We start from the raw sequence: 22,836 nt of genomic DNA on the forward strand, positions 1-22,836 counted from the left end.
TTTGACTCATATTTGGGAGGGGTGTAGTTTCGCATAATGCAGGTGGTAGGCTGACCCACTTCGGGAGTTAGTTTGACTGCAAATGGGTGGTAGTGTTGACTGCATATTTACAGGTGTAGGTTTACTGCTATATTATGGGTTGGGTGACTGCCTATTTCCCGGGGGGAAAGGGGACTGCAATTTGCAGTTGTAGGCGACGCTTATTAAGCGGTTATGGACTGAATATTGAGCAGGTGTGATTTGGGCTGCTTTTTTAAAGGGTGGTTTGTGGACTGCAATTGAGCAGGTGGAGTGGACGTAATTATAAAAGGGATGTAGTTTACTGCATTTGTTGGGGGGTATTTGACGCATAATAAAGGGGTAATGCGATTTTTAGCAGGGGTGAGTGCTGACTGCATTTAAGCAGGTGTGTAGGGCGCTAATTTTTTGGGGTGGAGGCCCCCTCACGAGGTGATACGGCTGCATATTATAGCAGGTTTTGGTTTACGGGATATTTGCAGGTGTTATGTTTACGCTATATTTGGGAGGTGTATGCGATTATTTGTAAGGGGGGAAAACGACTGCTTATTTGCAGGTGTTTGGGGGGTCATTGGCAGGGGGTAGTGCGACGCTTATTATAGCAGGTGTGAGTGTTGACCTATATTGCCGGGGGGTTGAAAGCGACTCAATTTTAAACAGGGGTGAAAACGACTCAAATTGGAAAGGGTATGCTGACGCTATGTTGCATGTGGGTGGACTGCAAATTGAAGGTGTCGTTCGCTGCATATTGTAACAGGTGAGGTCGCCAGGGCTTTTAGTTCGACGATCATCTTAAGGGGGTTAGTGCTGACCCAAATTTTGGGGTGTTATCTTTATATTGAACAGGGGGAAGTCGCTGCATTTGCTGGGTTTGATTTATTTTCAAGGGTTAGCAGGGATGTAGTGCTGACTGCTATATTGTAGCAGGTGTGTAGTGCTGACTGCTATATTATAGCAGGTGTGTAGTGTTGACTGATATATTGTAGCAGGTGTGTAGTGTTGACTGCTATATTATAGCAGGTGTGTAGTGCTGACTGCTATATTGTAGCAGGTGTGTAGTGCTGACTGCTATATTATAGCAGGTGTGTAGTGTTGACTGCTATATTGTAGCATATGGTAAACATGAGGAAATTAAATCTTCATCAGAGTACAAAACAAATTCTGGCCACAAAATAGAGCGAAACACCAACGTCAAAGACCTGGGAGTGATCATGTCGGAGGATCTCACCTTCAAGGACCATAACATTGTATCAATCGCATCTGCTAGAAAAATGACAGGATGGATAATGAGAACCTTCAAAACTAGGGAGGCCAAGCCCATGATGACACTCTTCAGGTCACTTGTTCTATCTAGGCTGGAATATTGCTGCACACTAACAGCACCTTTCAAGGCAGGTGAAATTGCCGACCTAGAAAATGTACAGAGCACTTTCACGGCGCGCATAACGGAGATAAAACACCTCAATTATTGGGAGCGCTTGAGGTTCCTAAACCTGTATTCCCTGGAACGCAGGAGGGAGAGATACATGATTATATACACCTGGAAAATCCTAGAGGGACTAGTACCGAACTTGCACACGAAAATCACCCACTACGAAAGCAAAAGACTTGGCAGACGATGCACCATCCCCCCAATGAAAAGCAGGGGTGTCACTAGCACGTTAAGAGACCATACAATAAGTGTCAGGGGCCCGAGACTGTTCAACTGCCTCCCAGCACACATAAGGGGGATTACCAACAGACCCCTGGCAGTCTTCAAGCTGGCACTGGACAAGCACCTAAAGTCAGTTCCGGATCAGCCGGGCTGTGGCTCGTATGTTGGTTTGCGTGCAGCCAGCAGCAACAGCCTGGTTGATCAGGCTCTGATCCACCAGGAGGCCTGGTCTCAGACCGGGCCGCGGGGGCGTTGACCCCCGGAACTCTCTCCAGGTAAACTCCAGGTAGTGTTGACTGCTATATTATAGCAGGTGTGTAGTGCTGACTGCTATATTGTAGCAGGTGTGTAGTGCTGACTGCTATATTATAGCAGGTGTGTAGTGTTGACTGCTATATTGTAGCAGGTGTGTAGTGCTGACTGCTATATTGTAGCAGGTGTGTAGTACTGACTGCTATATTATAGCAGGTGTGTAGTGTTGACGGCTATATTGTAGCAGGTGTGTAGTGTTGACTGCTATATTATAGCAGGTGTGTAGTGCTGACTGCTATATTGTAGCAGGTGTGTAGTGCTGACTGCTATATTATAGCAGGTGTGTAGTGCTGACTGCTATATTGTAGCAGGTGTGTAGTGCTGACTGCTATATTATAGCAGGTGTGTAGTGTTGACTGCTATATTGTAGCAGGTGTGTAGTGTTGACTGCTATATTGTAGCAGGTGTGTAGTGCTGACTACAATATTGTAGCAGGTGTGTAGTGCTGACTACAATATTGTAGCAGGTGTGTAGTGCTGACTGCTATGTTGTAGCAAGTGTGGAGTGCTGACTGCAATATTGTAGCAGTTGTGAAGTGCTGACTGCTATATTGTAGCTGGTGTGTAGTTCTGACTGCTATATTGTAGCAGGTGTCTAGTTCTGACTGCTATATTGTAACAGGTGTGTAGTGCTGACTGCTATATTGTAACAGGTGTGTAGTGCTGACTGATACATCGTAGTAGGTGTGTAGTGCTGACTGGTATATTGTATCAGGTGTGGAGTGCTACAGGTGTGTAGTTCTGACTGCTATATTGTAGCAGGTGTGTAGTGTTGACTGCTATATTGTAGCAGGTGTGTAGTGCTGACTGCTACATTGTAACAGGTGTGGAGTGCTGATTGCTATATTGTAACAGGTGTGTAGTGCTGATTGCTATATTGTAGCAGGTGTGTAGTGCTGACTGCTATATTGTAGCAGGTGTGTTTACCTGGAGTTTACCTGGAGAGAGTTTCGGGGGTCAACGCCCCCGCGGCCCGGTCTGTGACCAGGCCTCCTGGTGGATCAGCGCCTGATCAACCAGGCTGTTGCTGCTGGCTGCACGCAAACCAACGTACGAGCCACAGCCCGGCTGATCAGGAACTGTCTTTAGGTGCTTGTCCAGTGCCAGCTTGAAGACTGCCAGGGGTCTGTTGGTAATCCCCCTTATGTGTGCTGGGAGGCAGTTGAACAGTCTCGGGCCCCTGACACTTATTGTATGGTCTCTTAACGTGCTAGTGACACCCCTGCTTTTCATTGGGGGGATGGTGCATCGTCTGCCAAGTCTTTTGCTTTCGTAGTGAGTGATTTTCGTGTGCAAGTTTGGTACTAGTCCCTCTAGGATTTTCCAGGTGTATATAATCATGTATCTCTCCCTCCTGCGTTCCAGGGAATACAGGTTTAGAAACCTCAAGCGCTCCCAGTAATTGAGGTGTTTTATCTCCGTTATGCGCGCCGTGAAAGTTCTCTGTACATTTTCTAGGTCGGCAATTTCACCTGCCTTGAAAGGTGCTGTTAGAGTGCAGCAATATTCCAGCCTAGATAGAACAAGTGACCTGAAGAGTGTCATCATGGGCTTGGCCTCCCTAGTTTTGAAGGTTCTCATTATCCATCCTGTCATTTTTCTAGCAGATGCGATTGATACAATGTTATGGTCCTTGAAGGTGACATAATCACTCCTAGGTCTTTGACGTTGGTGTTTCGCTCTATTTTGTGGCCAGAATTTGTTTTGTACTCTGATGAAGATTTAATTTCCTCATGTTTACCATATCTGAGTAATTGAAATTTCTCATCGTTGAACTTCATATTGTTTTCTGCAGCCCACTGAAAGATTTGGTTGATGTCCGCCTGGAGCCTTGCAGTGTCTGCAATGGAAGACACTGTCATGCAGATTCGGGTGTCATCTGCAAAGGAAGACACGGTGCTGTGGCTGACATCCTTGTCTATGTCGGATATGAGGATGAGGAACAAGATGGGAGCTAGTACTGTGCCTTGTGGGACAGAGCTTTTCACCGTAGCTGCCTCGGACTTTACTCTGTTGACGACTACTCTCTGTGTTCTGTTAGTGAGGAAATTATAGATCCATCGACCGACTTTTCCTGTTATTCCTTTAGCGCGCATTTTGTGCGCTATTACGCCATGGTCACACTTGTCGAAGGCTTTTGCAAAGTCTGTATATATTACATCTGCATTCTTTTTGTCTTCTAGTGCATTTAGGACCTTGTCGTAGTGATCCAGTAGTTGAGACAGACAGGAGCGACCTGTTCTAAACCCATGTTGCCCTGGGTTGTGTAACTGATGGGTTTCTAGATGGGTGGTGATCTTGCTTCTTAGGACCCTTTCAAAGATTTTTATGATATGGGATGTTAGTGCTATTGGTCTGTAGTTCTTTGCTGTTGCTTTACTGCCCCCTTTGTGGAGTGGGGCTATGTCTGTTGTTTTTAGTAACTGAGGGACGACCCCCGTGTCCATGCTCCCTCTCCATAGGATGGAAAAGGCTCGTGATAGGGGCTTCTTGCAGTTCTTGATGAACACAGAGTTCCATGAGTCTGGCCCTGGGGCAGAGTGCATGGGCATGTCATTTATCGCCTGTTCGAAGTCATTTGGCGTCAGGATAACATCGGATAGGCTTGTGTTAGTCAAATTTTGTGGCTCTCTCATAAAAAATTCATTTTGGTCTTCGACTCTCAGTCTGGTTAGCGGCTTGCTAAAAACTGAGTCATATTGGGACTTGAGTAGCTCACTCATTTCCTTGCTGTCATCTGTGTAGGACCCATCTTGTTTAAGTAGGGGCCCAATACTGGACGTTGTTCTCGATTTTGATTTGGCATAGGAGAAGAAATACTTTGGGTTTCTTTCGATTTCATTTATGGCTTTTAGTTCTTCCCGCGATTCCTGACTCCTAAAGGATTCTTTTAGCTTAAGTTCGATGCTTGCTATTTCTCTGACCAGTGTCTCCCTGCGCATTTCAGATATATTGACCTCTTTTAGCCGCTCTGTTATTCTTTTCCGTCGCCTGTAAAGGGAGCGCCTGTCTCTTTCTATTTTACATCTACTCCTCCTTTTTCTTAGAGGAATAAGCCTTGTGCATACATCGAGTGCCACCGAGTTAATCTGTTCTAGGCATAAGTTTGGGTCTGTGTTGCTTAGTATATCTTCCCAGCTTATATCGGTTAGGACTTGGTTTACTTGGTCCCACTTTATGTTTTTGTTATTGAAGTTGAATTTGGTGAATGCTCCCTCATGACTAGTCTCATTTTGTCGGTCTGGGGCTCCATGCATACATGTCTGAACCTCAATTATGTTGTGATCTGAGTATATTGTTTTTGATATGGTGACATTTCTTATCAGATCATCATTGTTAGTGAAGATGAGGTCTAGTGTATTCTCCAGTCTTGTAGGCTCTATTATTTGCTGGTTTAAATTGAATTTTGTGCAGAGATTTAAAAGCTCGTGTGAGTGTGAGTTTTCATCAGAGCTGCCTCCTGGTGTTTTTTCTGCAACAATATTATTTGCTATATTCCTCCATTTTAGGTGCCTTAAGTTGAAATCCCCCAGGAGCAAGATGTTGGGTGCAGGAGCTGGAAGATTTTCCAGACAGTGGTCAATTTTTAACAGCTGTTCCTGGAATTGCTGGGATGTTGCATCCGGAGGCTTGTAGACTACCACAATGACTAGGTTTTGGTTCTCGACCTTTACTGCTAAAACTTCCACTACGTCATTTGAGGCATTAAGCAGTTCTGTGCAAACAAGTGACTCTGCAATGTACAGGCCAACCCCCCCCTTTTGCCTGTTCACTCTGTCACATCTGTATAGGTTGTAACCTGGGATCCATACTTCGTTGTCCAAGTGATCCTTTATGTGGGTCTCAGTGAAAGCCGCGAACATTGCCTTTGCCTCTGCAAGCAGTCCACGGATGAAAGGTATTTTGTTGTTTGTAGCTGGCTTTAGACCCTGTATATTTGCAAAGAAGAATGTTATCGGACTGGTGGTATTGTTGGTACTGGGGGGGGATTTTTTTTTCGGCATTAGTATCTGTATCTGTTGGTTTGGAGTGGAGGCCATCGACTGTGGTTCCACTCCAGGAATGACTGGATTTGGTGTACGATTTCTGCCATTTCCTGCCAGTTTTTTTTCCTTCCTGGCACTAAAAAACCTCTCCCTCTTGAGTGGCTGTGGCTACCCAGGTTTTCCCCTGGCCTGGATGTTTTGTATCTTTTTGTCCCCTTTAGATGGTATGCCTGGCAATTTAAGTTATAGCACAGTCTTTCCTGTACTGAAGAGGTACACATTTCAGGGTGAAAAAGCTTACAGGAAGGGAGTTTGCATTTTCCTGTTTTCATATGGGCATGGCATTTTCTAGGGTGGTCATAGTTGCATGTCCCATCTGTTTTTCCAGATTTCCCATGCCAGCAGATACCAAGTGCATAGTATGTGCACAGTCTTGGTTTCCGCTTGCCTTGGGTTTCTGTGACTGTATTCCCTGTTGGTGCATGTTTCCCTGTCTTACTTCTATCCTCCCTAGCACCAACAATGGAGCTCCCACCAGTTGTTTTTGGTAATTTTTCCTCACTATTGCTATTGGAGTCCTCTTGTTTGCTATTTCCTGCGGTATTTCTAGTTTGCAATATTGGTTTTATCTTATCTTTGACTACACTTGTTTCCCTACTATGGCTCCTGTCCCCTATGAGGTCATTTATATGTATTCCTTCCTGCGTATAATTCCCGACTCCCTGGACAATATCTCCAGCTTCACCATTTCTGTCTCCCAGGACAGTATCTCCAGCTTCACCATTTCTGTCTCCCAGGACAGCACCTCCAGCTTCACCATTACTGTCTCCCAGGACAGTATCTCCAGCTTCACCATTTCTGTCTCCCAGGACAGCACCTCCAGCTTCACCATTTCTGTCTCCCAGGACAGTATCTCCAGCTTCACCATTTCTGTCTCCCAGGACAGCACCTCCAGCTTCACCATTACTGTCTCCCAGGACAGCACCTCCAGCTTCACCATTACTGTCTCCCAGGACAGCACCTCCATTATTATTATTACAATCAAGGGGGAAGCGCTAAACCCGGAGGATTATACAGCGCCTGGGGGGTATGTGGAAGGCATTCAGGCTTAATTTGGGGAACTGGAGCACAGATCCAATTCCCTAAATCAAGAGCCCCTCACCAACATCAAGGAACCTTCCTTGAGGGGACAGCACCTCCAGCTTCACCATTACTGTCTCCCAGGACAGCACCTCCAGCTTCACCATTACTGTCTCCCAGGACAGCACTATCAGCCCCACATTTACTGACTACCAGGACATCACCTCCAGCCTTACAGTTTATGACTACATGGCCAGTATCAAGGGCAGTACCATTCAGCCCAGACATTTTATGTTCCCATCTGTTGTAGAAAGCTTCCAGGTTTTCTATGAAAGCAGCTTTGATGTTGTCCTCTTTTAATACCCTTGTGATTTTAGTCCACAGTTTTTCCTCATTTGAGCATACCCAAAAACACTTCTCTGTTTTAATACTGCTTGTAGCTAGTTCTGGGATATCTGCACAAGGGGCGTGACACCAATTTCCACAAAAATGACAATTTATCCATGTGGAAGCCCGTTTGTTTGACTGACCACAGACTACACAGGGCTTCATAATGATTTGAATGGTTGATTTACTGCAATTCTACTAGCAACCTCTTGAAAATTCTATTAATAACCTTAAATGAAGCTCTAGCTATTTGTATTTCTGTTTCTAACTCTTTTTGTATATTGGACAGCTTACCGTCACGTTCCTGATTTTTAATGTTTGTGTTTATAGGGCGCCTACAACCCCATCCGTTTACAGTCTGCTTTATTGTCCAACGAAACTGTTTGAAACCAGTCCCGGGTTCGGACCAGTCAAGGGTTCGGACCAGGCAAGGGTTCGGGCCAGACGATCTGCTCTGATCAGTGGGTCACTTATTTTAAAACATACTGGTCGGTGATTTGAGCTAACACATGAAGGATCTACTGGAAATTATCTACCCGAGTAATATGTGATTTGACTGATACAAAAGTATAACTTGCGTGTTGAAGAGCCGGTGATATCTGGCAGCTCCTACAATGACGAACTGCTATATTGTAGCAGGTGTGTAGTGCTGACTGCTACATTGTAACAGGTGTGGAGTGCTGATTGCTATATTGTAACAGGTGTGTAGTGCTGATTGCTATATTGTAGCAGGTGTGTAGTGCTGACTGCTATATTGTAGCAGGTGTGTAGTGCTGACTGCTATATTATAACATGTGTGCAGTTCTGACTGCTATATTGTGGGAAGTGTGCAGTGCTGACTGCTATATTGTAGCAGATGTGTAGTGCTGACTGCTATATTGTAGCAGGTGTGTAGTGCTGACTGCTATATTGTAGCATGTGTGTACTGTGACTGCTATATTGTAGCAGGTTCATAGTGTTGACTTATATTGTAGGCGTGTAGTGTGACTGCTATATTGTAGCAAGTGTGTAGTGTGACTGCTATATTGCAGCAGGTGTGTAGTGCTGACTGCTATACGGTAGCAGGTGTGTAGTTCTGACTGCTATATTGTAAACTCCAGGTATTGTATCAGGTGTGTAGTGCTACCTGCTATATTGTAGCAGGTGTGTAGTGCTAACTGCTATATTGTAGCAGGTGTGTAGTGCTGACTGCTATATTGTAGGTGTGTAGTGTGACTGCTATATTGTAGCAAGTGTGTAGTGCTGACCTCTATATTATAGCAGATGTGTAGTGCTGACTGCTATATTGTAGCAAGTGTGTAGTGCTGACTCAGCATTGTAATCCTTATAGAGAATAAACTTTGAATTTGAATTTGAATTTGTACAAGGTGTGTAGTGCTGACTGCTATATTGTAGCAGATGTGTAGTGCTGACTGCTATATTGTAACAGGTGTGTAGTGCTGACTGCTATAATGTAGCAAGTGTGTAGTGCTGACTGCTGTAATGTAGCAGGCGTGTAGTGCTGACTGCTATATTGTAGCAGGTGCGTAGTGATGGCTGCTATATTGTAGCAGGTGTGTAGTGTTGACTGCTATATTGTAGCAGGTGTGTAGTGCTGACTGCTATCTTGCAGCAGGTGTGTAGTGCTGACTGCTATATTGTAGCAGGTGTGTAGTGCTGACTGCTATCTTGCAGCAGGTGTGTAGTGCTGACTGCTATATTGTAGCAGTCAGAGTGGAGTAACGCCCATAGTGCCTCCAGCAGTTTAACAACACCTATAGTGCCTCCAGCAGTGGAGCAACACCCATGGTGCCTCCAGCAGTGTCGCACACCTATAGTGCCTCAAGCAGTGAAGCTCACCCATAGTGCCTCCAGCAGTGGCGCACACCCATAGTGCCTCCATACTCCAGCAGTTGATCAACACCCATAGTGCCTCCAGCAGTGGCACACACCCATAGTGCCTCCAGGCTCCAGCAGTGGGGCAATACCCATAGTGCCTCCAGCAGTGGAGCAACACCCATAGTGCCTCCAGCAGTGTAGCAACACCCATAGTGCCTCCAGCAGTGGTGCACGCCCATAGTGCCTCCAGACATCAGAGGGGCAACACCCATATTCTCTAAACGATTGAACCCTGTCCCCCGTACCTTCAAGAGTGGACTGTGTCCACATAACCTTCCAATTGAGGACTGTGTTCACAGTACCTTCATTGGTGGACCAAATCCACAGTACCTTCCATGGTGGATCGTGTCCAGAGTATCCTCGACAGTGGACGATTGTAGCCTCTCACATTGGAGCAGCCGTATGAAACCTTAATTAATGGGGTAAACACAAAAAACTCACAAAGACTCATGGAACTCTGTGTTCATCAAGAACTGCAAGAAGCCCCTATCACGAGCCTTTTCCATCCTATGGAGAGGGAGCATGGACACGGGGGTCGTCCCACAGTTACTAAAAACAACAGACATAGCCCCACTCCACAAAGGGGGCAGTAAAGCAACAACAAAGAACTACAGACCGATAGCACTAACATCCCATATCATAAAAATCTTTGAAAGGGTCCTAAGAAGCAAGATCACCACCCATCTAGAAACCCATCAGTTACACAACCCAGGGCAACATGGGTTTAGAACAGGTCGCTCCTGTCTGTCTCAACTATTGAATCACTACGACAAGGTCCTAGATGCACTAGAAGACAAAAAGAATGCAGATGTAATATATACAGACTTTGCAAAAGCCTTCGACAAGTGTGACCATGGCGTAATAGCGCACAAAATGCGTGCTAAAGGAATAACAGGAAAAGTCGGTCGATGGATCTATAATTTCCTCACTAACAGAACACAGTGAGTAGACGTCAACAGAGTAAAGTCCGAGGCAGCTACGGTGAAAAGCTCTGTTCCACAAGGCACAGTACTCGCTCCCATCTTGTTCCTCATCCTCATATCCGACATAGACAAGGATGTCAGCCACAGCACCGTGTCTTCCTTTGCAGATGACACCCGAATCTGCATGACAGTGTCTTCCATTGCAGACACTGCAAGGCTCCAGGCGGACATCAACCAAATCTTTCAGTGGGCTGCAGAAAACAATGTGAAGTTCAACGATGAGAAATTTCAATTGCTCAGATATGGTAAACACGAGGAAATTAAATCTTCATCAGAGTACAAAACAAATTCTGGCCACAAAATAGAGCGAAACACCAACGTCAAAGACCTGGGAGTGATCATGTCGGAGGATCTCACCTTCAAGGACCATAACACTGTATCAATCGCATCTGCTAGAAAAATGACAGGATGGATAATGAGAACCTTCAAAACTAGGGAGGCCAAGCCCATGATGACACTCTTCAGGTCACTTGTTCTATCTAGGCTGGAATATTGCTGCACACTAACAGCACCTTTCAAGGCAGGTGAAATGGCTGACCTAGAAAATGTACAGAGAACCTTCACGGCGCGCATAACGGAGATTAAACACCTCAATTACTGGGAGCGCTTGAGGTTCCTAAACCTGTATTCCCTGGAACGCAGGCGGGAGAGATACATGATTATATACACCTGGAAAATCCTAGAGGGACTAGTACCGAACTTGCAAACGAAAATCACTCACTACGAAAGCAAAAGACTTGGCAGACGATGCAACATCCCCCCAATGAAAAGCAGGGGTGTCACTAGCACGTTAAGAGACCATACAATAAGTGTCAGGGGCCCGAGACTGTTCAACTGCCTCCCAGCATACATAAGGGGGATTACCAACAGACTCCTGGCAGTCTTCAAGCTGGCACTGGACAAGCACCTAAAGTCGGTTCCTGACCAGCCGGGCTGTGGCTCGTACGTTGGTTTGCGTGCAGCCAGCAGTAACAGCCTGGTTGATCAGGCTCTGATCCACCAGGAAGCCTGGTCACAGACCGGGCCGCGGGGGCGTTGACCCCCGGAACTCTCTCCAGGTAAACTCCAGGTAAACAGTGGGGGATCCACAGTGCCTCGCACAATGAAGCACCGATAGTACTTTCTACAGTGAAGGAAACCCATAGTGTCTCCCACGGTGGAGCACACCCATGGAGGAGCACATCTCACAATGTAGCACAGCCTCCCACAGCGGATCACACCCTTAGTGCTTTCCACTGTGGAGCACTAATATTGCCTCCCACAGTAACGCATACCCATAGTGACTCCTGCAGTGGAGCACACCCCAAGAGGGATTAGTACCAAACTTGCACACGAAAATCACTCCCTAAGAAAGCAAAAGACTCGGCAGACGATGCAACATCCCCCCAATGAAAAGCAGGAGCACCACTAGCACGATAAGAGACAAAGTAAGTGTCAGGGGCCCAAGACTGTTCAACTGCCTCCCAGCATTCATAAGGGGGATTATCAATAGACCCCTGGCTGTCTTCAAGCAGGCACTGGACAGGCACCTAAAGTCAGTACCTGACCAGCTGGGCTGTGGTTCGTACGTTGAATTGCGTGCGGCTAGCAGTAACAGCCTGGTTGATCAGGCCCTGGTCCACCATGAGACCTGGTCACAGACCAGGCCGCAGGGGCGTTGACCCCCGGAACTCTCTCCAGGTATACAGTGAGCAAACCCCTGTTCCCTCACACTGTAGCACACTCATAGTGCCTCCCACGGTGGAGGACACATAGTGCCTCCCACGGTGGAGGACACATAGTGCCTCCCACGGTGGAGGACACATAGTGCCTCCCACGGTGGAGGACACATAGTGCCTCCCACGGTGGAGGACACATAGTGCCTCCCACGGTGGAGAACACATAGTGCTTCCCACAGTGAAGCACATCCCTTAGTGCCTTCCACAGTGGAGCACACCCCATAGCACCTCCCACAGTGGAATACACCCCGTAGTGCCTCCCACAGTGGAGCACACCCGTAGTGCCTCCCACAGTGGAGTACACCCCGTAGTGCCTCCCACAGTGGAGCACACCACATAGTGCCTCCCTCGGTGGAGGACACCCCACAGTGTCTCCCAAAGTGGAGCACACCGCATAGTGCCTCTCACAGTGGAGCACACCGCATAGTGCCTCCCACAGTGGAGCACACCCCCATAGTACCTCCCACAGTGGAGTACACCCCGTAGTGCCTCCCACAGTGGAGTACACCCCGTAGTGCCTCCCACAGTGGAGCACACCACATAGTGCCTCCCTAGGTGGAGGACACCCCATAGTGTCTCCCAAAGTGGAGCACACCGCATAGTGCCTCTCACAGTGGAGCACACTGCATAGTGCCTCCCACAGTGGAGCACACCCCCATAGTGCCTCCCACAGTGGAGTACACCCCGTAGTGCCTCCCACAGTGGAGCACACCACATAGTGCCTCCCTCGGTGGAGGACACCCCATAGTGTCTCCCAAAGTGGAGCACACCTCATAGTGCCTCTCACAGTGGAGCACACCGCATAGTGCCTCCCACAGTGGAGCACACCCCATAGTGCCTAGACGACTGGACTCTGGCGACAAGTTTGGTGGTGTACCTGGTCCAATGCACCTTCAATGGTGGTCGATTAGAGCCTCCCACAGTGGAGCGCCCATAGTACCTTCCTCAGTGGACCACACCGATACTGCCTCTCGCAGTGGTGCCCTCCCATAATGCCTCGCACAGTAGCGTCCACCAGTAGTGCCTCTCACAGTGAATCCAAACACTCTTTGTACTTTCAAGGTTGTTGGCAAGTTGGGTAGTCGTTGGTCATCCACTTAAAGCTATCCCCAAAAGGGTATTTTTAAGTGGTTCCTTGCACTTGTTTTTTACTCCTGTGGGTTCAACACTTCCCTGAGATTAAAATAAGAAAGTGTTCCCTGCCACCAGCACTTGTCAATAGTTGTATGATTGTTTTCGTAGTTACAGAACTCCAGCGTTGAAAATTCGAATTTGATTGATTGAGTTGTTGTCAAGCTGACAATGAACACCTTGATAAATAAGCAACAATTATTAGGAACCCCTTTATGGATGCCTACGATGAGAAAAAAAATGCGGACGATGGAGCACCACTAGCATAGCTCTGGTCCTGTAGCAACAAATAGGTAATAATTCAGGGGAGCGCACGAACGCACCAAGGGGACGCAAGTCAGCTATTTTGGCTTGAGTGTTTGGCAGGCAGACAGCAGAAGATGTCTCACCCAGTGTTTGTAAACAAGTTCTGTTATTGTCCGAGAAGGAAGTCAATACAAGCTCCACATATATGAGGCATTCAGTAAATACTGGTCCCTAGTCTTCTTTACTGTCTCCTCCATTTTATGAAGCCCAATTACGCCCCCATGATGGAATGCTTGACTATCCTTAATCATCTGATGTCTCCTAGCTCGTACTGACTGACATCATCTCAGGTGTGTAAAACCATCCTGTGACGGAATATGACCGAAACAGCTAGCTCTCGTTACCACGATGTAACCGTAATACAGAACAGGTCAGCAGCACCCATATTATTAGTAAAACTTAATCTTATCATAAGTTAAACATGGGAGCAATGTATTAGGATAAAGCCCATATACTAGAGAATTATCACGGTACTTATGAGTACGTGACCAGAGGTCAAGTGTTGTTTGTTTGACTGTTCAAATGTTTGAACTGTAATGCTTGATACATTATGTACAGACATGTAATTACAAGGGCACATATACCTGTGCCCTTTAAGTACGGCTACCATCGGTCATTCAGACGAGAAGAATTTCCCATATGTGGGGAGTTTCTCGCGTAACTTTACACACCACATCTCATGAGTATGGGGCTAGGTCGTTTCATACTGACCTTTCCATATCTAAACCATCTAATTCTGAAATCAGGGCTCACTGTCACATGAACAACCATCCTCTTACATCCGAAGATTTCACAGCTTTGGCATCAACTTCAATGATTAAAGATCATCTCTGCATCCCTGTGCACTGTTAAGATGAAATATCTAAACATTACATATATGCAATTGTTCACACAAGTAATTTATCACGAGTATACAGCTTTGTGTTACTAAAAATGTTAGGTTAGCTACTGAAACATTGTTAAGTTTTGTGTAAATTATTACCCCAATGTTTAAAATTTTGTGGCTAAATAGCAAGCTGATATTACTTTGAGACAGCAGGAGACTCGATAGACAGCTAAATGCCTCCCTTCTCCCCGATGAATAGCAGGAGTGTAATAACACTGACTGATAAATTAACAGCTTAAAGGGTTTAATGTATTTCACCCTCTATAATTTTAAGGGTAATTATCAATAGAATGTCCTCAGTGGGAACTCCCTACGTTCCTCCATACGATTTCTGACTGGTACCTAACTCATGGGTATCTCATGGAGAAGCGTCCTGTTTCACTTTGTGAGAATTGTCTAATTCCTGTTTCAATTTCCCATATGTTATTGGACTATCCTGTCTGTCAGCTAGCACGCACAACTTTCCTCCGACGTCGTCATTGCTCGCACGGCCGTACTATTTTCCCTCCTTGCTGACGGCCCCAACTTTAACACAAACTCCCTCTTCGACTAAACCATACCCCCGGCCGGGATTGAACCCGCGGTCATAGAGTCTCAAAACTCCAGCCCGTCGTGTTAGCCACTAGACCAGCTAGCCACAATAAGATTCATCCAACTAGGTATATTTCTACACCATAGGAAGGTTAGCACAGGCACCACTGTGACCACAAATGCAAGTTTTTACAGACGAATCTCCAGCTAGCGTGGCCGTGACGAACTCTAGCTCAAGTCCCTTCACTGCCGTCAACATGACTCAAGAAATCGTAATGACACAATTGCAAACAAACCATACCCCCGGCCGGGATTGAACCCGCGGTCATAGAGTCTCAAAACTCCAGCCCGTTGCGTTAGCCACTAGACCAGCTAGCCACAATAAGATTTATCCAACTAGGTATATTTCTACACCATAGGAAGGTTAGCACAGGCACCACTGTGACCACAAATGCAAGTTTTTACAGACGAATCTCCAGCTAGCGTGGCCGTGACGAACTCTAGCTCAAGTCCCTTCACTGCCGTCAACATGACTCAAGAAATCGTAATGACACGATTGCAAACAAACCATACCCCCGGCCGGGATTGAACCCGCGGTCATAGAGTCTCAAAACTCCAGCCCGTCGCGTTAGCCACTAGACCAGCTAGCCACAATGAGATTCATCCAACTAGGTATATTTCTACACCATAGGAAGGTTAGCACAGGCACCACTGTGACCACAAATGCAAGTTTTTACAGACGAATCTCCAGCTAGCGTGGCCGTGACGAACTCTAGCTCAAGTCCCTTCACTGCCATCAACATGACTCAAGAAATCGTAATAACACGATTGCAAACAAACCATACCCCCTTGACGGCAGTGAAGGGACTTGAGCTAGAGTTCGTCACGGCCACGCTAGCTGGAGATTTGTCTGTAAAAACTTGCATTTGTGGTCACAGTGGTGCCTGTGCTAACCTTCCTATGGTGTAGAAATATACCTAGTTGGATGAATCTTATTGTGGCTAGCTGGTCTAGTGGCTAACGCGACGGGCTGGAGTTTTGAGACTCTATGACCGCGGGTTCAATCCCGGCCGGGGGTATGGTTTGTTTGCAATCGTGTCATTACGATTTCTTGAGTCCCTCTTCGACTTTTTGACAGTAACTGATTTATTACATAAACTTTGATAATCATTCCTTTAGCACTCCTCACAGCCCCTCCTAACTTTACCTATACAGTGGGCCCTTGAATTTTGTCCCCCTTGAATATCGTGAATTTTGGAAATCGGTGACTTTTTTCGTCAAAATATTGGCTTGACTTTCGTGATTTGGCTTAGAAATCGGCGGTCATATGAAACGCCTCCTGGTAATGGATAATGCTCCTGCTCATCCTCCAGACTTGGAAGAGCAAATGGTGAAGGAGTTTAATTTCTTCACAGTGAAGTTCTTGTCCCCTAATACCACTCCTCTCCTCCAGCCCATGGACCAGCAGATCATTTCAAATTTCAAAAAACTCTACACCAAAGCAATGTTTCAAAGGTACTTTAACATAACCTTGGACTCTGAATTGACCTTAAGAGAGTTCTAGAAAGATCACTTGAATATCCTCCATTGCATAAACCTTAAAGGTAAGGCTTGGGAGGGAGTGATTTCCAGGACGACGAACTCTGCTTAGAGAAAATTGTGGCCAGAATGTGTACAAGAGAGGGACTTTGAAGGGTTTGGGGTGACCCTGAGGAGCCTATGCCAGTTGTGGAATCTATTGTGGCATTGGGAAAGTCCATGGGGTTAGAGGTTAGTGGCGAGGATATGGAAGAGTTGGTGGAGGACCACAATGAAGAGCTAACCACTGAGGAGCTGCAAGACCTTAATCTGCAACAGCAACAGATAACATGTCAGGAAATTACTTTAGAGGAGCAGAAAGAGAGAGGGAAGAAGTTGCTTCCTTCAGAGATTGTGGAGATGTGTGCAATGTGGACTAGGATGGAAAAATTTTTGGAGGAACATCACCCTGACAAAGCTGTTGCAGACCATCTATGTGACATGATCAATGACAATGCCTTGTCTCATTTTAGGCAAATTTTAGAGAAACGCCAGAAACAGACCTTTCTGGAACAATTTTTTGAGTGACAGGGGTCCAGTGACTCTCAAGCTGGTCCAAGTTGCATTAAAAAAACAAAGAAGGGAAGTAACCCCGGAAAAGGACTTGGTACCTGAAGTCTTTATGGAAGGGGATTCCCCTTCCAAACAATAGTAACTCTTCCATCCTCTTCCCTCCTCCACACATCAACTCTTCAATAAAGGTAAGTGTCAAGTTATTGTTGTTTTATTCTTCATGTCTCATTGTTTTCTGTGTAGATAAATGTACATGTAAAAAAAAAAATTTTTTAATACTTTTGGGTGTCTGGAACGGATTAATTTGATTTACATTATTTCTTATGGGGAAAATGGTTTTGAAAATCATGAATTTTGAATTTCGGCAGACTCTCTGGAACGGATTAACCTTACCTGGTGTGGGTTGAAGTTTGGAGAGTCACGTCACCTCTACCATGCACAGCCCTTCTAGGGTAGGGTAGGTGCCTGAGCCCGAGCCTTTAGCTCATAAGACTGTCATTCCCATTTGCCCCCTTGTGGCGGGGATGGCAGACCAGAGAGGCCTAGCTTGTGGCTAGGCCTGGGGACAGTTGGTCCCAAAGATGAGGGTGTACTTGTGCCTCCTCCCATGGCAGACTTAGATCTCAGACACTCCCTAAAGAGGGAGCCAAGGCCGGGCTACCACTTGGAAAAGGCCCGGGCCGGGAGAATACCGGCGAATCTTTAATAATAATAATAATAACCTCCACTCTTCTCCTGATCAGGTAAGTGATCTACCAGGAGTATTTATGTTCGTTGTTTTACTTTTGTTTAACTTTTTGGTAACCAATGTATTTTCTTTATCAACTCTGCTGCTGGCCTGGTCATCCAGGGTAGACGCTTGAATATTGGAGCAAGATGGTCTGATGGTCTTAGTTGGACATTACAACTTCTCCTCACCTCTAATATCTTAATCGTGGTGTTGCAACTAAGTAGTAACAGGAGATTCCAGAACATCGGACGAATACCACCACCAAGAATAATCTACATTTCTTCAACCAGATCATCCTGGGCATTATATACTCCTGCCCTAACATCATACTGGGACCACAGTGGCCAATTTTTATTTAATTTTAATTAAAAGCATTGGTTTTCTGTCTTCGCTATTATTCCTCTAGTCATTTATTTTACTTTTTCATTCTTCTTTATCAGACGGAAGGGGTTCCCTGACAGATAAATTATAATAATAAAAAATGCGCTAAACAATATGATAGAAACCAGCGAGAGTTAGAAGTATTCAAATTCAAATCAAATTCAAAGTTTATTCTCTATAAGGATTACAATGCTGAGTTTACAGAAATTTGGTTATTGTGTGGTTTACATGTAGTAAAATAATGATTACAGAGTGTACCACTAGAACGCTTAGCATGGCTAGGCATTTCGGGCAGACTTAGTTTTATTCTTAATTGTAAAATATTACAAATTATGAGGTAAGTTGGTATTATGGCTAAGTGACTAAATACTAGTTTGTGAGTTTAGCAATGTGAATGCTTTTGTTTTGGCACAGTACCTAGTTTCAGTATTGGAGTATCACAGGATTCATTATTTTAAGATTGAGATTAATATTTCTGTTTATGGTCAAATGGGTGAGTGAGTGTAAGTGTGAACCACCAGGTGGTATTTGTGTAGTTAGTTGACGGGGTGTATCAGGGAGATAAGATGTTTTCTAATGGTAGTTTTGAAGGTGATGAATGTGTCTGCAGTTCTAGAGTTCTCAGGTAGGGTATTCCAGATTTTAGGGCCTTTGACATACATTGAATTTTTGTAAAGGTTTAGTCGGACACGGGGAATGTCGTAGAGATGTTTGTGTCTGGTGTTATGCCTGTGGGTTCTGTCACAACTATCAAGAAAGCGTTTTAGGTCAAGGTTGATATTAGAGTTTAAGGCCCTGTAGATGTAGATTGCACAGTAGTAAGTGTGGATGTACTGAACAGGGAGTAAGTTTAGGTCTATGAAGAGTGGGGGGGTGTGTTGCCAGGGATGGGATTTAGTGATTATTCTTACTGCAGCTTTTTGTTGGGTTATTATTGGCTTTAGGTGTGTTGCTGCAGTTGATCCCCAAGCACAAATAGCATAGGTGAGGTATGGATAAATAAGTGAGTGGTATAGTGTGAGAAGGGCATTTTGCGGCACGTAGTATCGTATCTTGGAGAGGATCCCAACCGTTTTGGATACTTTTTTGGTTATATGCTGGATATGGGTGCTGAAATTCAGGTTGTTGTCAAGGTATAAGCCTAGGAATTTTCCCCCATTATTTCTGGTAATTAGAGTGTTGTCAATCTTAATGTTAATTTGTGCATCTCCTACTCTGCTACCAAACATAATATAGTAGGTTTTGTCAGTGTTAAGCGTAAGTTTATTGGCTGTCATCCAAGTCGATATTTTGATCAGCTCCTCATTCACAATGGTGTTGAGGGTGGCAAGATTAGGGTGAGAGATGACATAAGTCGTGTCGTCAGCAAAGAGAATGGGTTTCAGGTGTTGGGATACGTTTGGAAGATCATTGATGTATATAAGGAAGAGCAGGGGACCAAGGACACTTCCCTGCGGAACTCCAGTATCAAGTGGCCGTGTTGCTGATGCTGTGTCTTTAATGGTGACATACTGATACCTATTAGTAATGTAAGATTTGAAATAAGCAAGCGCATGGCCTCTTATACCGTAATGATCAAGTTTGTGGAGTAGGATGTCGTGGTCTACTGTGTCAAAAGCTTTTCTTAGGTCAATAAAAATTCCTAGTGGTATGCGAGAAGCAAAGTCAGTAAAGGTGGTGGGAACCGCTAACGGGAAAATATATCTAAGTTGGTTTATTATAATTAAAACTAAGTGCTAGACCACCAGGTCCATACAGCGCTCACCAAGTTGGTGTAATAAAGCTGTCGTTGACAGTCAGTGGGAGTTTGTCGAAAGGTATGGCTATCAGCGAGGTCTGACATGGTAAGTGCGTTGACGACGCCAAAGGCAAATTCTGCGTACCCACTAATAACAGTAAAATTGAACGTTAAACCCAAACAAATCTTAAATAACTGGTTGAATTAAAGATGCTAGACATCGTGAGGTGTATCTCTGTAAACATTATACAGAGTGGTTTATCTCGCAATTTATACACAGGTGTTTCTGTGTACACGAATCTAAAGTTGCATAATATCAGTGTTACATTTCATGTTAGCGCTTAGGTTCACTGCAGCCTGACCCTGGTGCAGTAAACATTTACGTCTCGTCATGGTTTAGAAAGACACGTAAGCAAACGCTATGACATATTAGAAAACGTTTCGGTCCTGGGTCCTTGATCACTTTCTAAACCAACTTGTCGATATTTATTACCAATGTTTATACCACCTCTCGTCATACTCTACCTTTCATTGAGGTTCATAATTTCGTCTATAATTCACAGATTTACAAACCTGAAGTTTGTACCGTGTGAAATATTGTCCCAGCACGTGAGAATTTGTCCGAAGCTTCTCTGCAACAAGGGTCTTCTCGTCACCAGGTTATCTGGGGGAGCGCTAAACCCGCAGGATTATACAGCGCCTGTGGGGTGAGGGTGGAAGGTATTCAGGCTCAATTCAGGGAACCGGAGCACAAATTAAATTCCCTACATCAAGAGCCCCTCACCAGCATCAGGGAACCTTCCTTGGGGGGTGTCATTACTACAGAAGTACGTAATTTGGATTCGCGTGATTCTACAGTCCTGTGGCCTGACTTGTGCGTCATGACAGTGTACGTGTTTGACTGACCCTTGTGCCTGAAGACCATAAATACTGGCCATGGGAATTAGTGTTTCCTCGCTCAAGTCAGAATCGCATGTTCTGGCTTCAGTAACTTCACCCCTTAAACTGATCCATATGTACATCTAACAGTTCGACATCCTTCGGGTTCTTAACTAAGAATAACCCGTTAGGGTCCCTCTGGTCATTATTTGTCCTTCATCCAGTGGGATCAAGGTTAAATTTCATCAGTATACCACCAGTGAATGATATTCTTATACCTAATATACTAAACTAAGTATGTTTATACGCCGAGATGTATACCTTTCGGTGTATATTCGTGGGAAAGAGGTACATCCGTATGAATCTTAGAGCCCGTCGAATAGGAGGAAATCAGATTTGATCTAAGGGGCCATTCCTGCCTAACAAATTTTCTGACCTCCTTCAGGGAAGTATTTGAGGCAATGGACCATAAGATATTTATTTGGATCTCGGTGACACATTGATAATACCACACAAAACTTTTCAAGATTAAAATAAGGGCAGCTCAACTTCCTGGAATCAGGAGCTCTTCATAGCCCTGATGGCACCCTACCTTAAAGGGTCAACATCTTGTAAAGTAATTCTGCAATGGTTTAAGCCGCCTTTATCTGAATTTTTTTGCGTTATATAAACATTGTCTCTATGCCTGGTACACACCTTCAAGAGGATCTTCCTGCCAATTTTAAGTGTAAATTGTAAATGCCTTGTCTCTGCACTTAAAGATGTGGTGGCAGTGCAACACTTGTTACGCAGAAACACTTTAAAATAAGAAATGTTTTCTTTATAGGAAAGATGTGTACCATAAGTTTGTACTATACTTGTAGGCAATACCTGCCATCCTTCATGTCTTCCTGAAGTGAATTTAAGCGGTGCGTGAGTTTCTCTGTCTTCTAATGTTTATTTTCCCCCTATAATCTACCTTGTCCCTAATTAATATCGCATTTGCTTTGTCTGGTTTCGCAAGGAGAAGTCCAGGATCTTTCCTTAATTCATGGTATAACTTAAATAATATTCTTAGAATTTTTTTTTTGAAGCAATTATTCTTAATTCTCCGAGGACATGGATCCTCATATACTGCACCATATGTGGTTGTGTATAATACCAAATTTAAAAACTGCATTCAAAGCCATAATAAAGAAACCCTTGTGACTACGTTAAGTCTGTTATAGAGTAGAAGCCCCTGTATGGAGGCCACACCTGATTAGACATGTTTGGAAACTTGAGATTGAGATATGCAGGAGGATATATGAGAGGATTGAATTATTAGGAACTGAATTTAGTGAGTTAAGAAGACCTGTGACAATTAGAGTGAAAAGTTTAGTGACAGCCTGTTTAAAATGAGAGATCCAGGGGCGATGGGACGTACGATGGAGTTATAATCAAGAGATGAATTACAGGGTTTAATATATATATATATATATATATATATATATATATATATATATATATATATATATATATATATATATATATATATATATATATATATATATATATATATATATATATATATATATATATATATATATATATATATATATATATATTTCTTCGGTCACGGGTGTCAAGTAGATTGAAATAAAAAAAAACGAAGTGGATAGATTTTACCACCGAAGTGGCTAGTTTATTGTTCACTTCACATCCATCCTGTGGAGGGTAGCGCAAGAACATATGTATACACAGAAGGCCCAGGAACTAGGCCCCAAAAGGGTTAACAGGAATACATATGGATTTATATCTACATATCTATAGTTCAGTTATCTGTTACAAGCACATTTAGGAAATTTACTTAGTATATCTGGTATCTTATTTTCATTTATAAGATATCTTGACATGTCACATAGGTTAACATTGTCTATCTCTGTATTCCTCAGTAAGTGGACAATTAAGCACATAGTGTTCAAGACAGTGACCATATGCCTGATCACATAATTTACATTTAGTTTGATCATCATCTGTGTGTCTCCCAAACTGCCAGAAGTACTTGTAACCAAGCCTAAGCCTGGCCATCACAACATCAGTCAGTACTTGTAACCAAGCCTAAGCCTGGCCACTACAACATCAGTCAGTACTTGTAACCAAGCCTAAGCCTGGCCACTACAACATCAG

The sequence above is a fragment of the Cherax quadricarinatus genome, chromosome 52 (genome assembly GCF_038502225.1).
Source record: "Cherax quadricarinatus isolate ZL_2023a chromosome 52, ASM3850222v1, whole genome shotgun sequence".
Lineage (NCBI taxonomy): Eukaryota > Metazoa > Arthropoda > Malacostraca > Decapoda > Parastacidae > Cherax > Cherax quadricarinatus.